The sequence below is a fragment of the Camponotus vicinus genome, unplaced genomic scaffold (assembly GCF_025532165.1).
Source record: "Camponotus vicinus isolate PSW18456_S1 unplaced genomic scaffold, iyCamVici1.0 SCAF_12, whole genome shotgun sequence".
NCBI classification, from domain to species: Eukaryota; Metazoa; Arthropoda; class Insecta; order Hymenoptera; family Formicidae; genus Camponotus; species Camponotus vicinus.
The window spans coordinates 13,901,380-13,923,267 of NW_028141948.1; the positions used below are offsets into that span (position 1 = coordinate 13,901,380).

At 37.9% G+C, this 21,888-nt stretch overlaps 1 protein-coding gene across 4 annotated transcripts in view; it reads left to right on the forward strand.

The window, feature by feature from the left end:
* The window catches only part of LOC145963447 (uncharacterized), a 443,557-nt gene that overhangs the window by 251,614 nt on the left and 170,055 nt on the right, over positions 1–21,888 (forward strand). The window contains exons 1-2 of one of the 4 annotated variants that reach the window (XM_083085409.1): positions 8,686–8,878; positions 9,378–9,421. The exons of 2 other annotated variants lie outside the window; for them this stretch is intronic. The gene's annotated coding sequence lies outside the window, so the exon portion shown is untranslated. Of the gene's footprint in view, positions 1–8,685; positions 8,879–9,377; positions 9,422–21,888 lie in introns of those variants that run through there. One more of the 4 variants, XM_083085412.1, reaches the window with a different exon arrangement.

A 21,888-nucleotide genomic window follows, 5' to 3' on the forward strand; every position in this document is an offset into this window, starting at 1 on the left:
ACTTTTCACTACTTGCGACAACGAAGCCGAACATTTTTGACTAATGGTCCGTGAGCGAAAGTATTTGCCGCCATTATCGTAACGCCGGGACACATTGGCGTACAATTTCACCGACTCCCCGTGTCTACACGAATTCTTACGATACCTCTCCCCTCCCGCCCTTTTCTCGTCTCCCCCTTCAAGATCCTTGATCGCCTGTCCAGTCGCCCGGAATCGTTTCATCGTATCGAAGATAAGGATCCTCGAACGAGCGATCCCGAGTCGTTTCGACCTTTAAAATCTCGACCTTCGAGTGAATCGACGACGAAGAGCCTCGTACGCTATCGTTCCAAGTGCTCACGACACTTTCTTACCTCTCTCCGGCAGAGAGTCCGGGCAGGCCGCCATGAAACTTTACGGCTCAAAAGTATACGACTAAACGGAAAGCCTCGTGTACGAAATTTCGCATTAAATTCATCTCTGCGCTCCATGTTGTAATGCTTCCAAGGATATTTCCAGACGATCAATGTTTATTGTCAATATACCGATACTGAATATTTATCGAATTATTGAATATTTTATGACAAACATCGAGGAAATATTTGTGTATTTTCGTACATCTGAAATCGCGCTAAAACACGTCATCTTTAATTCACATCTGTTGACGCGCGAACATCATATATGCATCACGGTATATTCAATTTTCTTTTTTATTTTAAGCTTCCAAATTTATTCGTAAATGTAAAATGTTAAGCCCGACTCCGTTTGCAGGGAAAAAAGAGACTGACTCCGCTGTATGGAGTCTGAATTTTTCGAGAACGTGCGTTTTAGCCGAAAATAAATCGTGCCATAAAATCATTTCAGCGTAGACATTACGGCATGAAGTAAACTCGTTCCGCATGATGTATGGCCGAGGTAACGACTTTGAGCGAGAATTGCGAGCAAGGGTTTATCGCGCAGGTTTGCGGCCGGATAGCCGCCATTAACCCTTGCGCCATCCTGCCGTGCAACTACCGAAAAAAGATGTGGCACTTTAACAAACGCTATTTCGATATATGAAACATTTTCCGAGTAACACTTTTTCACTTTGCCCCGTGTACGCGAGCGCTAATGTTTAAAATTAATCACACAAACTAAAACTATTATTAAATAATCCCCCCATAATTAATAATCTTTGACCGATGACAAAATATTGTTTTGTCATCCGCGACGAGAAAACTCATACGCTCGACATGTTATTCATTATTCGCACGAAGATGCATATCCATTACAGAAGACATGATGGATGGACGTGCATGTAACCAGCAACCGGTGAGAGAGAACGAGATTTCGGAAAGAATGATCCATCATTTACGAACGCCTCCGATTCACATTCGCATGTTATCGCGTCAACTATCTCGATATGTCGCGCTTGAAAATCGTAATCACGTGAAATTTCAGTTCGCATTCATGAGCGTAGATCATATGTCACTGATCGCATTTCCGACATTACGGACTTATATGGATAGATATAAATACCAGGAGAGGAGTGTCGATCGTTACCAGATTTGAGCACCCGCTTGTTTGATTCGATCGCACCTCAAAGAGAGATTGAGTTTTTCGTAAGCTGTGAATGACGGGTCATTTTCACTCCGGGATACTCTCTCTCTCTTTTTTCTTCCTTTTTTGGCGATATCATCCGCTGTTCTCCCTAAGGCTAATGCGAAATGCCAGAATTCAACCTTACCTAAGCTCTCAAACAGCCCTCGCGATCTTGCGAAGGGTGCGATCCACGACCGAGGGTGATTTCACGGATTGACGCGCCGGTCTAATCGTTTAGAGTTTAAGAAAGGCAATTCCGGTGCACTGCTGGCGATGAGCCTCGGAATTGGTGTACGAATCGAAGGTATATGTGAAACAGATGAAGCGAAAAAGACTGTTCGCAAAACGAGATGCGGCGATGGGAAATACAGTCGTATAAGTTGTCGAAGCAATCGGGGTATACGATTGATCTGCGGAAAATGGAAACCGCGCTCTTTTGAGGAGAAATATTTTCTCATTAAAAGAAAGTCGCATGTAAAATAAGAATCTGCAAGACTACATCGTATACATTTGCGTCAATTTTATCGATGCGCATTGAGTTTCTTAATTTTTTACTTCAATAGTAAAATATCCGAGACAAAATTCCATTGCAAAATATTCGTTGCGTCGCTGCGTCGCGTTACGGTTCACATTTGTCCATTCTGTTGCGAGGAAATGGAAAGAATAATAAACTCGTGAAAAATTCGTAAATAGGTCCGCTGTAAAGCTGGTAGTTGGCAGTGAATGCGAGACGTCGTATAATATTTAGACAGTATTTTTACGCAAAGCATAAACGCTATATATTTAAAAACATGCATCGCATATTTGCATCGACCGTTACATACTTCGCAAGACGGGGGCTTGCGTTTGTCGAATCTCCATCGGGAGCGACCGGGGCGGTATCTTTCAATTAATGTTTGTTCAGCATCCGATATTTAATATGGAAATTCTTCGATACTTTGTCGAGTAACGAAAGTACGCTCTAGGTCGACTAAAATTTCTGGACTCTCATAGAACGCCTGCTGAAAGCTACCGTTATCGATTTTATCTATTGGGTATTTCTCGACAGGTACTCAACCCGCCCGGTACACCCCCTCCGGCCTCTTACGCCACCGTCTGCTCTCCTTTTCAACCTAGGTCCCATCCTCTAAGCCGCATTGTTGTTTCGGAACAGCGGCACGGTATTTGCTCTCCATTTTCCGTCGTATTTACATTTAATTTATACTCAACTGCGTTCTTTCTTTGTTATTTCAACATAGTGGAAAATACTTAGATTATCGATATGAAAGAAGAATTATTCACGAAAATGCATTCCTCCCAATTCGAGAAACGATTAAATTAAATCGCAAAATAAATTTATGTCACTTCTATCATTTACGACGTCTTGTCACGTCATTACAGAATGTTTCCGCTCCCAAGTGTTCGACTAGCTGTCGTTGACTAACCGTGCCGGATACTCCATCCCGGAGGATGATAGAATGGCAGGGATTAGATTTTTCACTTTTTATCAAGCCGCTGTTCGCGGATCGATATGCACTTTAATGAACTCAAAGTGTAACCTCTCCGCGCGGAGCTGCGGAACAGCTCTCGGTTGGTTTTAGAGCCGGCAGCACCGGTAGTGGTAGTTCCCGTCAAACTGCTTCTACGGCTAATATTTACATTTATTAACTCTCTCGTCGTAAATGAAATTTTCAGATAACTTTTAGGATATAGCCTGAGGGTTATAATGCTATCCAACCGACCGCCCATGGTCGTTCCGACGTGCTCAACGGCAGGGTTTGCGCGTTCACTGTCTCCCACCTCCTGTCTCTTTTTCTGTTGCTCTCGTTGCATTGTCAGAAGCAGATTAGCCAATAACTACTCCCAGGGTAAAACTTCGCTACAGATTTAAAAGATGGTACTGCCTCTGATTGAGAGTTGCGCAATCCTCTCTATCCGTTTCCGCTCCTTCATTCGTCCTTTTTCGCGTCTCTGAGCGCATCTGAAATCTTTAAGGATAGAATCTATCAATTTAAATCGATGCACCGTTGACAGAACGCACCGGGCAAGATAATTCCGATAACGTCTTTGTAAACGAGCGAGTGTTTTCGAAAAGGACGGATGTTGCGTGCAAAAAGCATTTTATCAAATATATATTTCGATGATTAACAAAAAATATATCAGAAAATATAAGGCTACAAAGGCTATGGTTCATTCACAGGCATAATCGCTATGGAATGTAGAACGCAATCCACGAATGGGAAAATGACTGTTAATTGTTTCGTTACATAACTGTTGCATATTACATAACGTTACATATCCGCCCGTGGCTATGCGCCACGTCAAAGCCACGATACGTATTGTTCTCATATGCATCGTTTTAGACAAGCTGCCCTGAAATGTTGCCAAAATTTCACGTCCTGTCATACTTTTCATACGACTCTAACGAGTGTGGAAATTTGCGTTTCGACGTGCAAATCACGCGACGTGCGCAAGTTTCGAGTTCGGGATTGGATATTTTGCTACGTGCCTCCTTTGATTTCGTCAAAAATTGTGTATACGCCTGAAAAGTTGGAATCGAATAAACGTAAGCACGTTGATTGGTCTAACAAACTCATTAACGAGGAAAACATTCCTGTCGGTTCTCGCGTTCTGATACTCTTGATTACTCGGGAAAGCGGATTCTTTTTACTTTTCTGACTGGATGGTTTTGCGCCTGCGGGTCATCGAGCTGGATAATGAAACATGCAAATGGAAATGAGGCAGTGCTATGTCAGATAATATTATGACTGTCCACAAGAGGAAGAGCGAACGCTCGGTCATTTCAGCGTACAGACTTTCAACGATGCTTTTACCATCAGCGTTGAAATTCTCACACTGTACTTTATTATTGCAGCTTTCGAGGCGGATCTTAACATCCAAGCCCATCATTCGTGAAAAATAATACTTGATCGTTATAATCGGCAATTTGTAGGAAAAACGGACGCAATTTTGTTTTCAGTAAAACGGAATTTAGTAGTCGAGTTTAACGCATTCTTTGAACATTCGATTAAACTGCTCCATTGTGTATCGAAATTTATTCATCTCGAAATTTATTTTTTATTGCTGCTATTTTCATCGACAAAAAGGGCCTTACTTCTGTCTAGATTAATATATCGAGATATATTATAATTCAAGATATTATAAAGTATTCCTACCGTTAAAAAAATTAAATAAAAGAATTGAAATAAAAAAAATTATATATACATTAAATGAATAACCAATATCAATTGAAAAAAAATAATTTAAGCTTCTGAAAGGTTGAAAATCTGAATCGCGTATACATGTGGTGAAATCTGAGCCATTATGCCATTTCCATATATTGCCCTGCAGGATTTGTACAACTTACCGGTGCATTCGGAGCAAGAGCAAATTCGCAAGATCTTCCCGGAAAAACGGGGCGCGGATATTCTACGACATGTGATGTGTATGTGAAGCAACAAGCCGCGACAGGGCACATCTAGAAGCATTCGCCGCAAACTATTTTGCAAGGAGGTAATAGAGAAGGATTCAATATTTCCTTGCAGGCATCGCGGGATGGTATCGCCATGGTTACGGCTTCAGTCATGCGGATTGCTTTCCTCCTTCTTTATGTTTTCGTTGTTTGACGTCGTTTCCCTTGGCGGGCTTCTCATTCAATCCTCGAGCTCGCTCGCGCAATACTGTTCGCAATGCGTATTATTTTACAAATTTTCTCTTTATTCTGGACGCCGTTGTTGAACGCGCGCCGTCGCGCGCAACATTCCGTTCACGTAAAACATAAAACTCAACACGCTCGACTTGCGGGAGCGTAAGAACAGATTGATACGAAAGTAATACACGTCCGAAAATTCATACAGAAAGGCGTCGTGCGGTAGTTTGTAAACTGAGTTTGGTGCAGATCGCTCGACACGGACATACGCCGAATATTTGCATGCATATATATGTATATCATTTCCGGGGAACTCAAATGTTGTAAACAGTTTACGTGAATTGTCATGCTATACAACGTCAATATACGATAAATACAATTTTATATATATATATATATATATATATATATATATATATAAAACTTGCAATTGGTTATCGTTGTTCTCTCAATGCATTATATATCAATCGTCACGTAAATGTGCAATGTAATTTTGAATTCAGCTCTTCAAGTGGCTAATATTATTGCTAATTATGAGAACTACTATGAAAATATTGTTGAATTTTAAAACGTCCTCGAAGCGGAAATTTAAAATTCGCTAATGCCCAGTAGATCTGCAGAATTTTTAATTTTCCCTGTATACACATGCACGAGCGAGACAGACTAAATGGAGACATTCCGTGTTCTGACAGTAGTAAGTTATTTTTTCTCATATTAAGACTCATTATTAAGACTCTTAAAGAATGCTCTATTACTTGCATTTCTAACACAAAACGAAAGATTGCTAGAAATTTATACTTACATATGTATGTACAAGCAAAAATTGTTGATATTTTTTATACTCTTGAGGTATAAATTTTATCTTTCTTTAGAAAAGGCCTAATTGTTTCATTGAAAATATTAACATTTAATCATTTTTAAATGTACTTTTCTCTCAACTACGCTGATTAAATCTCAGAGAAAATACATTAAGGAAACGATTAAATGTTAACATTTTCATTAAATTAAATTAAAAAGTTTTACACTATAAACTTAAGTTATAAAATTATTTTTAACATAATTAAAAACTTTAATATATATATATGTACGTGTGTGTGTGTGTGTGTGTGTGTGTGTGTGTGTGTGTGTGTGTGTGTGTGTGTGTGTGTGTATATGTACATGCAATATCTAAAATAATGGAGATATAAATATTATTAAGAAATTTAGATAAAAGCCCTATATATTAAAATGTTAATATTTTAATTTTATATATATATAATTTTATTTTATTTCTTTCTTTTTTATTTTACTCTTTAATATTTTTCTAAATAATAAATTTGGAAGTTTAATTAATTACGATATATTAATTACGATATATTAAATAAAATTATTGAAACAGTATCATCATATTTTTATTATCAGTTCAATATTATATTTTCATGTTTTCTCTCCAGAAAATCCTGCATGTATTTAAGCATATATCCCTTATATGTAACGAACTATATAAGTCAATGAACATTAACATGTATTTCAGAGTTAAATATTTATAATTATCTGTCCTATTCCATTCATTTCAGAACAATGTATTTATGCAATATTACATTCATACGTAATATTTTTATTATTCTTAATTTAAATTTTTGCGAACCTATTATCACAAAATTATATAAAATCAAACATTTCACTTACCGATATGATGGGCAGCGGCAGTTGTAGCATTTAACGTTGACCTGTAAAATACAAATATATCCAAATTATAAAGCAGTGCCCAAAATAATTATTATTTCAAAATAATTATTATGCCTAATTAAATTAAATATTTCTCTAAACCGATATTTGATAAAAAAGATATATAAATGTCGAAAGAAATTTGTTTAAATATATTTTTCTATAAAGTACAATAAATGAAGCTTTAATTTTCATATATAATAATCATAAATAATTTAAATAATTACAAACTTTAAACAGTATTGAAACATTTTATATGCATTTATATTGCGAAATATTAATTATTATTAAACATTTTAAATATTTCAAAATAAGATTCACAATATTTTAAGTGCAATTCTATTATACGATAGTGTAAAATCGATCACTACCGCGGAGATACGCGCAATTAATCTCAAAAGCAACAAAAATAAATTAAATTATAAATTGTGCTCACCTCAAGGTTGCTTTGCCATTGCTCGATGTCTTCCCAAACTTCTTCCTCTATTCTTTGTTGATATTTTTCTTCGACTTATACTGGCACTTACACTGATATTCACGCGCGAAAACGCGATTAATTATGATCGCTCACATTAATCACACAGAAAGGCTAATATTACATTTGTCGTACGACAAATCTTTTACATTGATTGGCTGCGGGATAGTAATTTTTTGTTCTTCAGGAACTTTCTATTCTGCAGCCAATTAATATGTTTAAAAAATTTGTCGTACGACAAATGTAATATTAGCCAAAGATAACATTCGATACTTTTGAATATTTATTGTGAATATTTCACGAAATACGAAGTACGATATAACACGATACATACCACTATCCATTCACTCGAATACCGTCGTGCGAATGGCAATATGACGACCGAATGTAAATAATAGCGCGTCATACGTCGAGGAATTCGGGTTTGTTTACGTTATTGCCGTTACGCTTCGTCTCCTTGTTGTCATTCGCGCGCTGAGACTCGAGTGAGTAAGTGGTGGGGTGAGTCGCTCCGTTTTGTATCTCATTATTATAAAATCGCGACGAGAACTGGGAGCTACTAAACGGATATTTCTTTGCAATTACAACTATTGTACTTAATTGCGCGTCGTCTGTGTGATTAATGTCAAAAATGTAAAGTATCGCGAACACCGTTTTATTGATCAGTGCGCACGACCGTAATTAACTGCGTCTTCGCGCGCGAAAAACGTCAAAATGAATATAGTCAGCAGAGGAGAGGAGAAGACGCGGGAGCGCGGGAGACACAATCCGTTAAATTAACAACGATCGCGGCATTTCACACTTTTGACATTAACCGCAGACGATGCGCAATTAAACATAATTGTTGTAATCGCAAAGTAAGATTCATTTAATATCTCCTAAGGACGCATTCACACTTTGACAGAAAAGCAAAAATCAGAAAAGCAGGAAGCCAATCGAAACTCGCGCTAGTAATAAGCAGTGTGTAAGCAATATATAGATAGGCAAAAAGTAGAAATTCTGACTACCAGCGCGAGTTCTGATTGGCTTCTGCTTTTCTGCTTTTCTGTCAAGTGAGAATGTACCCTAATTCTTGTTGCGATTTAGAAAAATAATGAGATATAAAACGGAGTAACTTTACTGTGCTCACTCGATGACGTATGACGCGCCATTATTTATATTCGAGTCTCATCGCGGGAACGACGAACGTAAACAAGCTCCGAATTCCTCGGCGTGTGACGTATTATTATTTATATTCGATGGTCGTGTCAGTCATTCAGCGGGATTCGAACGAGCGGGTAGTGATATATGCCATTCTGTGTTACATCGTAATATATATTTCGCGAAATATGATTGTGATAAATACTTAGAAATATCGAGTGCTAATTTTGCGATTAATGTGCGCGATCGTAATTAATCACGTCTCTACGCGTTAGTGCGAGTGTCAGTGTAACGTGCCTGAAGAGAGAGAGAATCAACAAAGAGAGGAGGAGGAAGCGGAAGAGACATCGGGCGATGGCGAAACAACGGTGAGATGTGAATACAATTTATGATTAAATTTACTTTTGTTTTAATTTAATTTAATTTACTTTTGTTACTTTTGAGGTTAATCACTCGTCTATCCCCACAGTAATAATTAATTTTGCACTATTGCGTAGTAGGATATGTACATTAATTTTTCTAAACTTTATTTTGAAATATTTAAAATATTTAATATTATGTATATACATACGTATATATATGCGGACGTATATATATTTTTAAATACTAGATACATATAAAATATATTACAATATTGTTTTAGAGTTAAGATTATTTAAAATATCTTATAAAAAAATATATAAAATATATAAATTTTATAAAAACTTATATCTAAAAGAATTTTCTTCTCGGAATTTACACGTAATTTTTTTTATAAAAAATATCTATTTAGAGAAATACAAAATTTAATTCGCGCAATAATTATTTTTCGAAAAAGTAATTGTTTTGACATTGCTTTATAATTTGGATATGTTTGTATTTTTATAGATCAATGTTATATAATACAGCTCCGCTGCTTACACATCAGATCGGTGAGTGAAAGTATTTCTTTTTAATTTTATATAATCTCGTAATAATGGATTTATGAAAGTTTCAAATTATGAATAAGAATATTATAAATAAATATATTATTTCATAAATCCATTGTTCTGAGATAAATAGAATATATCGATATAAATAATTATATAAATAATTAATCCTAAATGTAAATTAAATCTGTAAATTAAATCTGAGTTTCGGGATTAATTATTTATATATTATATAATCTTCGATTTATTATAAAAGTACACACATAAGAAGCCCACATAAGCAGATATACAATCTAAAAAAATAAAATATATGATTTATAACAAAAATAAAATATATATGTTTATCATATTAAAAATAACTTGGATAGAGTATTAGTAATACAATAAGTACAATAAAATGTGTTTATTAACATTGTATCATATAGTCAAAACTTAAAATTTAATGTATGTACAATTATTTTTTGGAAATGTAATATTTCAAAGTATTAATCAAAGTATCAATCAGAAGTTTTATTCTAGTTTGCTCTATTGAGTGAAAAAATATTTGTATAATAGAGGAGAAGAGGTAGTAAAACAGTTTTATTAAAATAAATATTTACTAAAAATAATCAATGTGCATTATTAAGCAGAAATAACATAAATAGATTTCATATGTATATTTGTATTAAAAACCTGAATTAAATTTGTATTAAAAATTTTAATTAATATAATTCAAAGAAAAGAATATTAAGAGTAAATGGGTTAAATATTACATTGTTATTATAATTAAATAATTAAATAATTTTTTAACCAAAAGATAAAAAATTTATTTACGTCAAGCATATAAAAGTATTAAAAATGCTTGCTTATGTGGACACGTGTACGATTATAAATTCCTAACGTTCGCTTGCACGTTTTCTGTCAGAATAAAAGTATTAGGGGGTACTTTTTAATATTACTTTTTTCTCATAATAAAAAACAATAATTTGCCAACAAGTCCAAGTAAAACTCCATCTAGTCTAACATTTTCGCTACTGTATGCGTATACAATAATTAAAAATTCTTGTCGCTCGTTCCTGCGTGTTTACCAAAATGTAAATTCTATGACACTTAAGATTTTTCACAATAGAAAAGAAAATTTTATCATGTCAGAATTAAAAGGGACTTCCTTTAACTCGAAATATTTATACGCGTTTAAAAAAGTACTTTTAAAATTTGATAATCATTTTCTTTGCCTTTTATGAAAAAATACTTGTACTTGTGCTGCAAATATAAAGTTATATAAAGGCAGCGATGAATTATATATATGTATATGTTCTATCTAGATTTAGAAAATATTAAACGAAATAAGGTAAATGGCTATAACTTCGTCAGCGGATATAATTTCGTCAGGCCTTCTTAAAATTAAATAAATTAAACAATCTCGCGTATATCGACTATATTTCCCGATTTGAAACGATTTGCTTAATTTATTTAATTTTAAGAAGGCCTGACGAAATTATATCCGCTGACGAAGTTATAGCCATTTACCTTAATAGAAAAGATACATATATTACACACACATATTCAATTTTTTAAAATACATATTAGCTTTAAAATACATATTACATTTTTATTATTATTTTAATGTGTTACATATATATACACATATATATATTTCTATATACTTGCTTAATATTAAACAAATTTGAAATTTTTATTTCGAAAACGCTGCAAACTTGAGTGGTAAGAAATTTGTACGTCGTTACTATTAGTACGTGTGAATATTGATAATTATAGCGTCACTAACAAGTTTCCGTTTGCTTCTCGCGAAATATTCCTCTTAATTACAGTCTCTGTTGTTTCTAGTTATTTATGTCAGGAAGACTGTTTCTCTCTCTCTCTCTCTCTCTCAGTTTCTTCCTCACGTTTTGTTTGCAGCGTTCCGCACTAGCTTGCTTTTATTTAATGGTCTTCCCATCATATTCCTCGCTACTGAATCCGTGTTATTATCTCTCAACGAGCTAGCGTACCAGCTAAGGCTCGCTGTTCACTTAAACTTACTGTATTATTAATGCCGGTGCGATATTTCTACCGTGACGCCCTGATAACGCAACATCTTAATGCATTTTACATTACGTATGGCGTATTATACTTTGATTTTCACACCTGGCTCCTATCAAAATCGTAGCTAAAGATCGATATTCGGTACAAAGGAGAAGTTTGAAAGCGATGGAATTTCGTGGATAATATTGCAGCTACATTGAAGGGGCCAATAACATTGTGCACATCTAGAGGAATACATTGTAGTGATATGGTGATATGACCATAGAGATCATGTAAGGGGTTCACTGTATCATATGACGCTCGTATTTCATGACCGACGTAATATTGATTTTATCTTCGGCACCGGACTATTCGTGTTAGACTGTTCCGGGGGCGATACGACCGTTTAATAGCGCTCGACATCGCAATAAATGGTCAAGGTTACAGTGCGAACGAAAACAGATAACTTTCGATTGATTAAGGTTATCGTATTAATATTGATTTGCTTGTAAATCTATCCCTAAGTATTAATTTCGTTTCAATCGTGATTTTACGAAATTTAGTTTTCATCGAATAAAATTGCGCGCAAAATGACAAGAGAAGAACGTATCTTTAATCGTGAAAAATTAAATTCATCATTGAATTGCCTTGAGGTAAAATGCGCTCGTTTCACTAATATTAAGTTGCTTTTTGACGCTATCCAATCGTTAATAAATAGCCGAAGAAAGTTGAATACGCGTACCGACGTGCACGTAACAGAAAGCCCTTTGAACGCGGAAAAGGTTCAAGATAGACGAAAGGGAAAAATAAGGCAGTTTGCTCGATTATACTCTTCTTCGCTTCGGGAACTAGCGCGAGAGGTTTATTACGAACTCCCGTTTCGCTCTTCTTTCTTTTGTCTCCCTTTCTCCTTTTCTCTCTCTTCCTCCTTTCCGTCTTCGATCCTTTACTTCCTCGTTTGCACCCTCTTTCCCAGCTTTCACGTTGTGTACTTCAACGATGTCTAACGCACTCTATGAACAAAGCTCCGCTTTCGGGAACTCGTCATAACGCTGCAAATCGATTCATGAGAGATTCTGAGGATGTGGAAGCGCATATATATCTCTGTCCTGTAATGTGTCTTTTTATCGAGATGGCATGCTTGTCTCTATAAACCGTACGATTGCGTATATCGATCTGGATCTTTTCGCTCTAGTAGAAATAGAAAATTTAGCGGAAAATTTTCTCATTAAGGTCTCTACGTCAGAACGGAACGTTCTGCACTTTATCACTTCGCTCGAGATCTCTTGGAGTAACGATTCCATCGGTTTACGCGCAGATTCGCAAAGTCCAAAAAAGCTGGCGGGCATACTTCCAAGAAAAGAAACTGACGCTCTCGCATGGCGAGCTCGAACTCTTTCGCGAAAGTAGTTTCGACTTTCGACAGTCACATAACTCGAGTCTTCTCTAATGTAGAAAATAGATAAAGGACGAGTGATTCGAAAGAGGTAACCAAACTTTAATAAACTATACGTATGTATATATCTTATGTATGTATCTTATACATACATACATATTTATGTACGTGTGATTACTGATGTATAGAGCTTGCGTCCCCCATTTTCCCTCTCTTTTCTTTTGCAATACTTTTTGTCGCTCTGTCCTTCCTATCTCGATCCTTCGCCAATATAGCGACGTCTACATGAGCGGTAAATCAGTTTATCCTATTTGCTCCGGTAGCTCCTACCGGCATTGTTTGGCAAAGAGTAATTCATTACATTCTATGACTCTACGAGACGTGAATGCATCCCCTTCGATAACTTCGGGACCATCCCTCCAGTAGCGTCTTCGCGTAAAGTCCTCTTATACCACGACGCTACTCGAAAGGCTTGACGCTGCTGTATACGGCGAGTCTCGTGAGAACTTTGTCGTGGAGCACGAAATGTTCCGCCGACGATATGGCATCGCAATCATGACCCGCTTTTACGCAAATTATTCCGCCGCGCCGGAAGAGACGATGCATGTTTCGAGGACAAATGGAGAAGAACCTTCGCATCGATAGCCTGGAAATTCTCAAAAATCGTTCGCTATCGTTTCGTTTCCTCTATTCACATTTATTACTTGTTAATTAATTGCAACTGTGTACGCGTGTGGGCAAATATATTTTCACAACGTGCATTGTATATAACGTCTAGCTTCTCGAGTACAAACCGCGATCCGCAATATCTTTCTGTTCTTAATACTCCACTCAGCTAAAACGCTAAAGAAGAGGAGATAAAGAAAGGCCTATGGAAAGAGACGCTTGATGCACGCTGAGTGCAGGCACACGGAATGCCATTTCTCCACTTGTATACAGCGCGTAATGTAAATGACACATATTGCCCGAGGGAAAATTGTGGAAACAGCCGCCTGGGTACGAACAGAGAAACGAAGAAAGAGGGAGGAAATGCTGATAGCGGTCGGATGGCGAAAGCAAAGAGAATAATAACGATGAGAAGATGAAAGTAGGGAAGTAAAGGAAACGATGGAGAGAGACTATCCTGAAATAGGTATTCATCGCCCTGCGGTAATTGGATCGCGCGCGGTTCTTCCTCTACCTCTGATAAGGATTTATTATTCAAATCAAATGTTTTGAGAAAGCTTCTTATATTTGTCGAGATCGTCGCATGATGAACGCTTCAGTGGCTGCCAATCCTTTCTTTCGAAAGCCTCGCACTCCGTGCCTCTCGAGTGGTCGTGAATTTAATCAAGGGTAACCGGGACGATCGCAAAAATGGAATAGTAATGCGTAAGGTCAACGGTGAACTCGGTCGCTAAAGGTTCCGCTAATGGCCTAGTAAGTCTGTGTTTCCAACAACGCCTTTAAAATACGACGAATGCAATAAAATCTCGAAAATGCATCGCAACTCCATCATTCCTCGCGTAACAACTATTTCTCGCCAATCGCGATTTTTAATTCCCGAAAACGAAAAAAAAATTTTTCTACACATCGGACAGAACGATCACGCGCAACAAACAGCCTGACAAATTTCATTTCGTCTTGGCGCGCACGGTTGTGGCGTGCGCGCGCGCGTGTGTATCAGCACTTTCCCAAAATAAAATGAAATTTGCAGTTGATGGTAATTCAATAACGAAACCATTACTCCGCTGCATAGTGCGCACATGGCCATACGCAGAAAGAGAAGAGTAAATGCGATAGAGAAAGAGAAAGAGAGCGACATCGGGGAGAGAAAGGGTGGCCGTGCAAATGAAGAGGTAGGAGGGGGAGGAGAAGGTGGTGCGCGGCGCGACGCGGGAGAAAGAGACGAACGGAGACCGTGCGGGTGGTATAAAGCCAGCTAGGGAAAGGGTGAGAGATAGGACGAACCAGGGAAATGCGTTATCGTCTGCAGCCAGCTGACAAATCGAAGGTAATAGGGCCGAGCGGAATTCTGCCTGGCAGTACGACCGAGAGCAGTGCATCTGGTAAATACGCGGCTACATACGTACATATGTACTAGAACCGCGTACGTGACACGCTCACTCCGATATATGTACTCGCACCCACTGTCATTATGTGCATCGCGCATGGATGTGACGCGGGGGTGTGTATGTGCGCCGGGGAGGCCCAGCCGCGTCGCGGCGTAACCCTGGGTAACGTGACGAGAACCGAGTTACAGTTCGTGACGTGGAGCCAAAAAACGCGCTAGGACTTTTCGCGCTCGACGCCTTTAATTAACACACTTTCAGCTTCTTTCACCGTATCCGTCATTGTAATCCCGAGTTGGTTCGAGATCCGACGCGTTTTTGTTTCAACGTGTCATCCACAGAGCTATAGCAGGGCTGCTGTTCGTGATTGCTTTTCTCCGCGCGATACATGAAAAATTATCGAAATAATAGCAAAGAGAGCGATTTTGCAACGTAAAATAAAAATAAAATAATAACTTAGATTTTTCTTTTCTATCTTGCATCGCGAAAGTATAAATAAATATATGCATAAATCTACATGATTCTTATTATTAATACATCATCTCTATTACAATCTGCAACATATTGCACGCTAAAGCGTAAATTATGATACAATGTGTTATGTGGAATATTAATGTCGCGTTAAAACACAGTGAGATAGATTTCCACCCTGTTGATAATGTTGCAGAAAGACCATTTTCCCTTGGGAACAAATAAAGATTTAAGTATCTGTAAGTCCGCGGGAGAAAACTTTACGAATATTCAAGAGGAAGCGAATGCCGTAAAATTTACAGACAGACGAGAAGGTTTCAGGGACGAGACCCCCACCATAGAATAGGTTCCTTTTATACCTTCTTCTGCGAGCAAACAAAGATTTACATGAGAACGAAGACGGGGCATTTTCTTCTTCCAATATGGCACTGTTTCGAACGCGATAAACGTGCGCTGGAAACAGCGAAAGAAGATATTACTATCCATAACGAAAGCATGAAAATTCCTCACGCGTTTCTGCATTATAAGCAAGATATTATTTTTTTTGTTTTTAAATTGCTTAAGAAGATAAATGGACAATAAATCGCTTTTATGAAAGCTTAATGAATGCAAACTTTTACGCGTAATTTAAATTTATTTTAAAAATATTAATATAATACAAATATATTAAAAATATTAATGATACAAATATATTGTGCAATCACATACATATCTAAAAGCGCGTTAATAATGACATATTAATGTTAAATATTATCTAATGTCTTTATGACACAGAACAGAATTATAGATAGATTTTCTCCCTTTCGTTTCATATCAATCAATTTGCACGTCAATTGCAAATATACACAATGATCTATTGTGATTTCATTAATTTCGCATGCTCGGGGTATTTAAAAAAAAATTATTATGAATAGTTGATAAACTAACTTATAAAACTAAGAATAAATTTCTCAAACATAGACAAGGACGAATCGAGTAGTAAAATAAATTTCAATTATCAACTGCGATATTCATGCACCCTTTTGGCCCGTCGTTCGAGTCGCAACGTCGAGTTCAATTGTATCATGGGTATTGCGGCAAGTTCAATGATCGAGCGATCGAAGCGTTCGCTTCCTTTCATCCTTGTAACAAGTCTAACATAGAGATAAGGAGAGAATCGCGAATCTCTAGTTCCACCCCTAGCCGCAGCCGGTGTAGCCCTAGTAGCAGGGTAACGCAGCACATAGCGGCGAATAACTGTTGCCTGTACGAGCGCGGCGACGCGGCATCGTGCCAGAAATCCGCACTCCGGCACGACCCACGACCCCCGCATTTTCCAACCCTGGTTCTGGTATAGGCCGCGGTACTAGGCCGACGCAGGCCATCGCCAATGAGTGCATGTCTGGGGCGGAGCGTGGCCGTGTTGGAGCAGACGCGATTTCGACTTGCTACGTGCCACGGGGTAAAAGAGACGACGGGGCACTACTCGCGAAAAACTTCGGTCCGGTTGACGAAACCGTTTCCTTGGTCCGTGCTCTCTTTTGTTCCTCCATCGCTATTTTCCCTTCGGAGCGCGAGCTTTGTTCCCCTCGTGCCAATTAGTCGCGTTTCGTCACGGGTCGTTGCAAAGCGAAGCGTGTATACAATTGGCGAAATCCGTTTGTTATCATGAATTCACATTTACGAGAAGAAATGATTGGTTCATTACAGCGCCATGTATTTTATTCGAATAATCGATATTATGAACAAATAATGTATAACATGTAATTAGATGTTGTAGCCACGTGTCGATTGAAGAGAGATCGGCCTCTCAATTCGATCGAGGCACGTGTTTGGAGCGCGCATTCATACTCTCCCCTTTGTTTGCCCCTAAAAGATAAGTAGCACCGAGCGCGAAAGTGCATTCGTTGTCGTCGTCGACGTTATCGTCGTCGTCGTCGTCATCATCGTCGTCGTCGTCGTCGTTGGTGGCGGCAGTGGCGTCGGCAGCTACAGACGTGACCTACTTGCGCTATTGACCTGTTGGCGACGCCTGATAGGCGAAGGGTTGAAAGAGGGAGGACCAGGGGATGGAAGCAGGGGTGGGTAGAGTCCAGGTGAAGGAAGTGGTGGAAGGCACCGCGGGGAAAGGATGGATTGGACGGACGGTGCGGAGGGTCGAGGGAGGGCGAGATGCACTTGACGCATCAGAACGCGAAGAGAGTGAGGGACTGCCGCATGCGGTCCCAGCGCGCGCAGCCTACCACCCGCCCTAACCATCCTTTCCTGTATATGTATATGTATCCTGTGCTCAGGGGGCTATCAGGATTTCGCATGTTGCGCTTTCAAAGGTTTCCCGCGCTTCCTCTCTCTCCCTCCCCCCTCTCTACAGCTTAAGGACGAAGAGTTGGCTTCTTCTTCTTGCGGGAGGAACAGAACGAAAGTGCATTGAATGTCGTCATTTTTATGTCGATCGTTGCAACCACGACATCCAATCAAATGCAGGTTATGTTAATAGAATTTGCATTTAAAAATTCTCATCTAATTTAAGCGAAAGAATTCCTAAACATTCTAGAAATTCTTGTTATTGATGCAATAATGCAAATAGCATTAAATTTACATTAATGATTTTATTTTATTCTCAAGAAAATAATGCGAAAAGCTTTCAAAATGTCTAAGGTCGTAAATACATTTTAATCATCATTCTATCTCGTTCACTCTGTAAAATGAAGTTTCTATTGTTCAACTGTATAGTACAAGAGTCAACGTTAGTTATCTCAAGCTATCATTCGCAAGTAATGCTAACATGCAATTACGATAAATTAATTTTACTCAACGTCTCTAAATATACTGTACAAAGTAATTAAATTTCCTTGCGGTTATAATACGTTGTAGAAAATCTGTACAACGCGTTGTAGAAGCATGTTTCGGAAATATGTAAAGGAATAAGAGAAAGAGAGAGAGAAAGAGAGGCTCAGGCAGAATCTCAAGGTCGCACTTTATATGACATATATTCTGCCGTAAATACCAAGTCTAATGAATGCAGTACAAGTCACGGATTTCGTTATATAGCGTGTTTTTAACACTTGATACAGGTGTAAAAATGACATGCGTGTTGAAAACTATATATAATATATATATTCTCTTTATGATAGTTCAAATAAATTATAGATTTTCAGAATATTAAGTATAATTATAAAATAAAGAAAAATATAAAAAATGTGTATTATCACTTTCAATAATTTTATTGTCACGAGGGAAATGGCAAAAATAAGGTCGCGACATTTAAAATCCTCATAAAGCAGCTAATAATTTAATGTCTGTCGGGGGATCAGAGGAAAAGGCATCGCCTTGTCGAAGAAAATACTTCAGAAAAATCTCACATCACATCAGTTTCCAGAACGTGCCAAGACACATCAGCTCCGTGGGATTTCGACGGTGAGTCACTTCCTTAACGTTGGACAAATGTGCCGAGACGTGCGAAGAAGAAAGTGGTAGAGAGAGCTGATCCGGAGTCCTGGTACGGAAGGGTAGTCACATCGGTCGGACGATGGGGGGCAGAAGAGGAGGGGAAGGGAGAAAGAGGACGCCGGAAGATGAAGGTGGTCGATCGGTGAGGGGATCTTCGGGAACGGGAGAGTTAGCGGGAAGGGACGAGGAGTGAGGGAGGTGCAGGACTTCTCAATGGAGTGAGGGATAAAAAGCAAATACGTTTCACTCACTCGCGTTTTCCGTTAGCAAATTCAATCTCGTCGGGAGTCCCTTTAACATTGTGCCCGTAATAGGGAGGATGAAGAGGGACTAAAGGAGAGGTTGAGGAGTGAGGAGTGAGCTGGCGATGGTAGCTGCGGAGGAGAGAGGGGGAGGTGGATGGGCAAAGGGGGAGGGAAGAGTGCAGGGGGGCAGGTGTCGCCTGTATAACGACTTTATCACACCCTCTGAGATCCTCCTTCCGTCCTCAACCTTTTCCACCTTCCTAACCCGGCACACCGCTCACACCTCAGCGGCGACTATTATCGACTTTGACTGAACCCGGAGTCGGTTCACCTTTAAGCTAGCCGACTGAAGCCGTCCGGGGTTTGTTTGAGCGGATAATGCAATATCCATCCTTTAGCTCGAAGGGCCAATAAAAGTGGTGGAGCATGACACAACTGTTCGGAAATCTAAGAATTTTTAACGGCAAAAGGGTTGGCTTGTGCTGCTTTCGTAGTAGCGGATGATTTGTTCTATCCGATCCGCTGATTTCAGTTTTGGGAAATTTAATAGTCATGAACAACTATTGAATAATACTAATCATTACACGTACTTCGATGATAATTGTAGCATTAATGTTAATAATGTAATGAATTTAATTAAATTCTGATGTATGTGTGCATGTAAATTTATTCCATCGTTGTTCAATTGTTGTGTCTAATTATTATTTAGTATTACAAACGTTGCGAAAGATGGATAAATTACGAATATACCTCAACGACAGAGATATTTTTAATTATAAATTAGATACAAATTTATAAAATATTTTTATGACAAAAAAATTGCTTACATCACATTGTACCTAACCAAAATCTGAAAAAAATGAATGGGAAAAGCAAAAGCGCAAAATTCCGGCTGGCCAGGCAGAGACGCTCCGGGCCTCGTTAAAACTTGCCTTATTAACATTTTCATGCGCGAATGCCTCACGGAGTGTTGAGAAGTTTATTTAAGTAGGCAGGCGAAGATTGTGCCAACCTGAATCTTAGAACTCATTTTAGACGGCGAACTTTCCACGCATGGCGAATTTTACACATAATAAAACTACATTTTTTGTTCTAGAGATATCATTACAAAATTGCGTCTTATTAACGAACCACATTAAGTAATCAATTTTCAGCACCGTTCTCTTAAAGCAGAGAGAGTTTCCACATTTCATTTATTATGATAATAAAGAGAAAATCAAATAAGATTAAAATCTAATAGTTCGGTTTGAATTTTTAAGTAAATCTTCGAAAAAATAATCACGGAAAAGGTTACTAAAACAAAAGTCTAAATGATTAAAAAATCTGATAATGTTAAATGCTAGTTTTCATGAGTTTGATTAAAATAATCCTTTAAAATATTTTGAACTTCGACGGGCAACGTATCCCAATGGCAGTCGTTAACGTTTGAACGTGGACATTAACACGGACATTTGGTGGACAAACGCGACCCGACTCTAGCATGTTAAACAAGTACATCCATTAATCAGAAGCGAGTCACAAGTAACTTGACCCATGCGACGGTAGTGCCATAGGGCGAGCTTCCGACAGTGAAGACTGAAACCGTCGTGTTCCCCATCTTTCCCTACACATCTTTCCGTCTCCTCCTCGTTGGGTCCATTTGTTATGTCTAGGTGACACTCAATTATGCCGTGTAAAAGGGTTGCGAGAAGCCCGAGAAAGGCAGCGGCTAACTAGCAAGGAAAGTTTCTCTAACAACGTAGTTTCGTGTTCAACTTGCCTCGCAACTCCAAAGGGAAGATGCGTCGAAGAGAGACCGCAGTTCGATACCCGCTTCGATCCGGTACCGAATTCGAAACTAAGTTCGAAGGCATACCTAACGTATCGGTATGTCGTCTGTCTTACGTTTGAATGGAATGCGTTTATTCCTCTAACAAACTAGCAATCTGCTCCAAATACATAAATTATATGCTTTGCGATTAAGTTAATAGCTTACGAACTTATCAATAAATTATTAGTTCATATCAGAAAAAAATTATATTAATTTTAATGGCTATATTGTAAATTTAATTAGCTAGTATTTTATTAAATTATAATCATTTTATGTTGCCAAAATATTATCCATATTATGCACTCAATTAAAATAATATAATTCATATTATTGAATAAATAACAGTTTTACTATACATATACACACATAGATCAAGCAATATTTAAATAAATTAAAAATTTATTAAGTTTCGAAGATATATTGAAATTTAGAAAAACTACAAGCAAAAATTCGAATCGGAATCGAGCATAAATGTATTTACGCGCCTATTCGATGTGGATCTATATCCTGTAGAGCGAGAGGATAATCAGTATTTTTACACTTTACAGAGAAAGACCACGGTCGATATTAAATTCCAGTCGGAATATTTACGCGCATAAAGCATCGCGTCCGGTATCATTTTGGAGTTGTTTCCAATTAATACGCGAAATGAAAGCGGTGCGCGAATGAAAGAGCCGAGTAGCATGAAACAGCCGAGTCCGGCCGGGATGGAGCAATATGAGCAAAAAGAAAGAAGGGAGACCGATAGAGAGATGGGAATGTCGAGTGGGCTGCGGAACGAGTATTTGCTCGCTCGCATTTAATATCGAAATCGGCCAATCATGCACGGATGTAACGAAATGCTTGAATTATTCGTGAGCGTGACGAAAGGGATATAATACGGGAGATGGCAAAGAGTATGGTGAAGAGGATGTATGCCATGAGCAATAGAGATGATAAACTATTTTTATTCAATACACACAAAAATTATGGTTTATCCTTGATCAATACGTAAACTTCTACATTGTAGATGTATTTTATAATATAAAAAGACTATATATCGTTAATTGAAATTATTTTATACA